At 39.6% G+C, this 5,580-nt stretch overlaps 1 pseudogene; it reads left to right on the top strand.

Annotated features, from left to right (window-relative positions):
• Nucleotides 1-2,028: 2,028 nt before the first annotated feature.
• On the top strand, nt 2,029-3,852 carry LOC148293928 (uncharacterized; annotated as a pseudogene).
• Nucleotides 3,853-5,580: the final 1,728 nt, after the last annotated feature.

Here is a 5,580-nt window from a genome sequence, read left to right as displayed (position 1 = left end):
TAAAAAATCATCAAATTTGGAGTTAAATTAACCGTTAAAATTTGATTTTTCATTTATAACCGTCGAAAATTTTGGTCCCGTTATATCATGTATGATTGTATATTTTTTCCAAATTTGGGCTTGTACGATCGTTAAGTATAAACCAACAAGTTTGACGGTTGGATCGGTGAAACTACTTTCCTATAATGCGTGTGTCATGAAAACAATATATTCAAAAAAAATGAAAAGTTTCTGTATATGTTTGTTAAATATAACATACGAGTTTGTGGGATCCACTATTGTAAATATTTTTAAATGACGATCCAATTCAATCATTGTATTCATATACAGTAAAGGAGTGCACCCGCAAAAAATCATCAAAATCGGAGTTAAAAAAACCGTTAAATCGTGATTTTTCATTTATAAACGTCGAAAATTTTGATCCCGTAACATCATCTATGAAAGTTGCATTTTTTCAATTTTTGGTGTGTACGATCTCTATATATAAACAAACAAGTTTGATGGTTGGATCGGTGAAACTAGTATCGTAGAATGCGAAGGTTATTAAAACAATATATTCACTAACATTTCCATGCTTTTATATTGTTTAGTTTTTGTAACTTTAAACAATACTTGTGCGACGAATGATTCCCTTGTTCGTCGCGCAATAAAGGATAGCGCGACGCAATTTAAAATTTCCATCGTGCAATGTAATTCTCAGGATTTAGGGTTTTGAAAGGGTTTAGGGTTTAGGGTTTAGGGTTTAGGTTGCGCGACGATGTTGTTTTTTTCGTCGCGCAAGTCCTCAAATTTTTGGCGGTTCGGATCCCGCCTATTAAAAATTTCTGGCGCGACGCTTATTATTTTGTTCCGTCGCGCAAAGTACGAAATTTACCTTTGCGCGACCGATGTTTTATTCGTCGCGCAAAAACGCAAATATTTTGTGAAAGAAACGCGCAGTTTTGGTCTGTCTTCAACCTCTCTCAGTCTCTCAGTCTCGAACCCTAACTCGCAGCCCCTTCTCTCTCCGATTCAAACCCTAACTCGCAGCCGCTCTCTCTCCTTCCCCTCTATCTCATCCCTCTCTATCCCTCTCTCCTCCGTCCCCACTCATCCCTCTCAGTCCCTCTCTCCTCGGACTCCTCTCATCCGTCGCATTTTGTGGCTCCTCTGGGCAGCTCTCTCTCCTCCGTCCCCACTCATCCCTCTCAGTCTCCTCCGTCCCCACTTATCCCTCTCAGTCCCTCTCTTATCCGCCCCCTCGCATCCCTCTCAGTCCCTCTCTCCTCCATCTCCGCTCATCCCTGTCAGACGGCGGCCCCCCACTCTCTGTCTCGCTCGCCACCGCCGGACTGCCGTGCTCTCCGGTCTCCCTCGAAACCCAGTTGGTAAAATTCCCAACTCTCCCCGATTAATATTTTCAATTGTTAAGTTTTATTTATGAAATTTTTCGGATTAAGTTTGGAATTGTGTATTTGTTTTGATGTTTCAATTACTATATTTATTTTGTAATTGTTTAAATTGCTGCTTGGTCTGATGGTTGGTTAGGATATGTACTGGATTTGTGTTTTGGCATCCTAAGTGTTTAAATTGCTGTTTCAATTTTGTTTTTGTATTGGATTTGTATTTTTTATTTCAGATTTGATTGGAGGTGTTGAAATTGGATTCTGGTGTTGGATTTGTGAATTTTTAGGTGTATTGCTGTTTTTTGGAGCATTTGCTGCTGTTTTTTAAATATTGCTGTTGTTTTTTAAATATTGGTGTTTTTTAAATATTGATGCTGTTTTTTGTATTTTGATTACTTTTTGGGGGCTTTAAACTATGTGATATTGTTTACTTTTTTTTTATTTTGCTTTGTTGAGCTGAATATGTGTTTTGTTTGCTTTCAAAAGTGTGCTTCTATTTTTTTGGCATATAAGAATACATGTTAAGGCCGTTGTTTGTTAAATATTGAATTTGTTGTTGATTAGGTTTTGAGGTTTGTTTTTATAAAAAATAATAATTTTAGCCAAGGATGTTTTTAATTTTAAGACCTTATTAGTTGTGCAGATGTCAGATCTTATCAGACGTCGAAAGACGGTGATGACTCCACATGGTTCAACTCCCCCCACTACGGTGTCAGCTCCCACTGCTGCAGCACAGTTGCACGACATGCCAGAGTTTCCCCCTCTCTCCCGTGCGCCGGCGTCATCAGAGTCATCAGTGGCGCAACCAGTTAGTGCCAGGAGGCGTCACCGCCCTCCCAGCACGACCGACACCACTTCGACTTCTGCTGCTGGTGCGTCGGGGTCACAACCAGGTCAAGATTTCCTTAAACTCCAGTTTATTCTGACGAAGAATTTTAATAGGATTTTTTATTTAACGTTAATTGTATATTTCTTTGCAGCCAAGAAGAACACTCGAGGACCCTGTCGCCAGTTGAGGACGGCCAAACTCACCCGGGTGACCAACAGTCGTATCAACATCGGATACGATGCGCGGCATCGGGCTACACCAACGGCGGACCAGCATAGCTACTTGGCCCACGACATTGGATCTGTCGTTCGGACTTATTGCCCGATGAAATGGAAGTATTGGAAGGTCATGCATGAGGAGGTGCGGATGGAGGTGTTCGGACAGCTGTCAGTATGTATTCTATACCTTTTAATTGTTTTCCCTTCAAATTTTAGTTCTAATACTTAAATGTATGTAATGAATTTATTGTAGACAAACTACAATTTAGAGAATGCCGGCAACGAGTTGTTGGCGTACGTCAACAAACTCTTTGCTGAGAGGTACAAGTAGTGGAAGAGCGACCTGCACCACCATTTTCAGGCATATGATGATCCTATGGTCGCTCTTCAAGAGGGTTGCCCGAAGGAGCTTGAGGGCCGGGAGGATAGTTGGCAGTGGCTTTGCGGTCATTTTCAGGAGGCCGATTATGTGGTATTTTTTTATATTAAGTTGAAACTTATTACACGTTTCTTACTAATGTGTACTTAATTTTTTATATTTCATTTGACTTTCAACTAATACGTTTTATTTTTTGTATAACAGAAGAAGGCCAAAGCAAATAAGGGCAATAGGCAGAGGAAGGCTCTTCTCCACCATTCAGGTTCCAGACCCTTCTCCTATAGAATGGAGGCGCGGCGCCAGGTAATAATAAAGTCGTTTTTATTTATTTTTTATTATGTCATTAATATTAATTTGTTTTTTTCGTACTAACATTTTTCTTCTCTTGTTCAATTTAAAGGGGGGGGGGGGGGTCCAAATTCCCAGAGATTGACGTCTTTGGAGACGTTTATGTTCGACCTGGGAATGAGTTGGCGGAGTCCCTTCATGTAAGTAGCCTTTAATTTAAATTATTATCTTACGCGTTCAAGTTTTATGGTTATTATATGAATGTTTTAATTAATATTTTATGTTATGTATCAACAGACGACGATGATTCAGAAGAGCCAGTCGGTTCTTCTTGACTCTGCCTCCTAGCTTCCTCCCGATACGCCGCTCGAATCCGTGGCTCCTCCGCAGGATGCAGGGTTTCAAATCCTGACTGAAACCTTGGATCAGACTCTCGGGAGACGCCCATGGACATTTTGTCGAGGGATGGGGAGTGCCAGGCAGCAGCCACCTAGACCCCGTGAATCATCAGAGTCAAACAGTGAGGTGACTGCTTTGAAGACAGAGGTGGCCGAGCTCAAGGGTCATTTGTCACATCTTCTACAGTCCCTCGCTCACTCCGGCATTGCAATTCCTCCTTTTCCTCCCCCGTCGACCTCTGAGCCCTGTGAACCCGAGCATGGCCACCACACCACTCCCCCTGTTGACAATGTCCAGACCTCCGAGCCGCATTTGCCAGACGACAATGTAGATCTTGGACGATTGTTTGATTAGATTTTTAACTTTCTTAATTACATTTTCAATATTTCTATTGTACTAAATATATTCTATTATAACAAAAATATTTCTCTTCATTACATTTTTTTTATTGCAATTTCATTTTATTATTAAAAAAAAAATCAAAACTATTTCTGTTACCAAAAAATTTAATTTAATTATAATATATTAATTTTTGCCGAAGAAATAATTCCGTCGCGCAAATTTAATTTTAGAAAATACAAGACCGTAAAAATAATTTTTAAACAATTTATTCTATTTTTGCGCGACGAAATTTTTTGTCTCGCCAGCCTGCGACAAATATGATTTCGTCGCGCAAATATTTGAGTGACGTACGTATTCTCGTCGCGCACAGAGCTACCACTCTGTATTCGTCGCAAGTGACGAACATTTTCTCGTCCCGCTAACTCTGCGCGACGAAAATAAATCGTCACGCAATACACTTGCTACGACTATATGTTCGTCGCGCAACTCATTGAGCGACGACAAATCTCGCCGTCCCGATACTTTTAGTGCAACGAAGGTTACTCGTCGCTCTCGTGCGCGACTAATTCAATAGGTTTGTCGTGCAAAGCCATTCTAGACGAGTTTTGCGCGACAGATTTTGCGCGACGACAATTATGTCGCACTAATACTTGTGCGACTGAAATTCACTTTGCGCGACCAAAACCTCTTCGTCGCGCAAGCAGTAAAATGTAGTAGTGTTTTGATGAACGCTTAGGTGCAGGAATAGAAGATGGAGTCAATACTTTGCTTTATACGATTATAGAGCATTTTATTGGTACCCTTAGTAACACAACTGCTAGGATCCATGACCAGCTAAGCAACCTTAGATGCCCTAAGCTAAGTGATTTTAGATGGTATAAAGATGTTTTCATTTCTAGAGTTATGCTTAGAGATGACAGTAATCAAGCCTTTTGGAAAGAAAAGTTTGTCAATGGTCTTCCCAACCTATTTGCCCATAAGATCCGAACGGTACTAAGCAATGAGTCCGGACAAATTAATTATGATGAATTAACCTACAGTAATATTGTTAGTACAATTAACCAAGTAGGTATGAAAATGTGTGTAGATTTAAAAATAGGTAAGTCTATACAAACCGATAGAAATAATGCCAAGTATGAGATAGGAAATTTCTGTGAACAATACGGCCTAGCACCAAGTCCCCCGTCTAGACTGAACAAGAAAAGCCATGATAAGCGTTTTAGCAAAAACCGATATTATTCCCTTAAGTAAAATTCTTTCAGGAATAATGATGAGTTCTATAGCAAAAGAAAATTTTCTCCTTAGCCAAAGTGGTCAAAAGATTCCCGACAAAGCAAAAAGAAAAGTCACTTTAAGAAAGAGTTCGACAAGAGAAAAGTAAAGTGTTTTAAGTGTAAGAGATTCGGTCACTATGCTAATGAGTGTAAAGTAAAAGACACAATTAAGCAATTAAAGTTAGCATCAGAAGATGAAGCCAAATTAATTAAAGTCCTAGAGTTAAATGATTCTGAGTCTGACCCCTTGTCTGTAGCCAGCTCAGAAACCTATAGTTCAAATTCTAGTTCACCCACAATTCAACTAGGTTGTAAAGATAAGTGTTGTAAAGTCTTAAGCAAATCTGTTTGTGTTCTCACTAAACAGGGAGAGAAAGAAGAATTATTAATTGATTTGATAAGTAAAGTTGAAAACCCAAAACTAAAGTCCGAGTATTTACGAAAGCTCAGAAAAGTCATAAGTCAT

The sequence above is a fragment of the Prunus avium genome, chromosome 6 (assembly GCF_965620075.1).
Source record: "Prunus avium chromosome 6, drPruAviu1.hap1.1, whole genome shotgun sequence".
Lineage (NCBI taxonomy): Eukaryota > Viridiplantae > Streptophyta > Magnoliopsida > Rosales > Rosaceae > Prunus > Prunus avium.
This window is presented reverse-complemented; position numbering and strand designations above follow the sequence as displayed.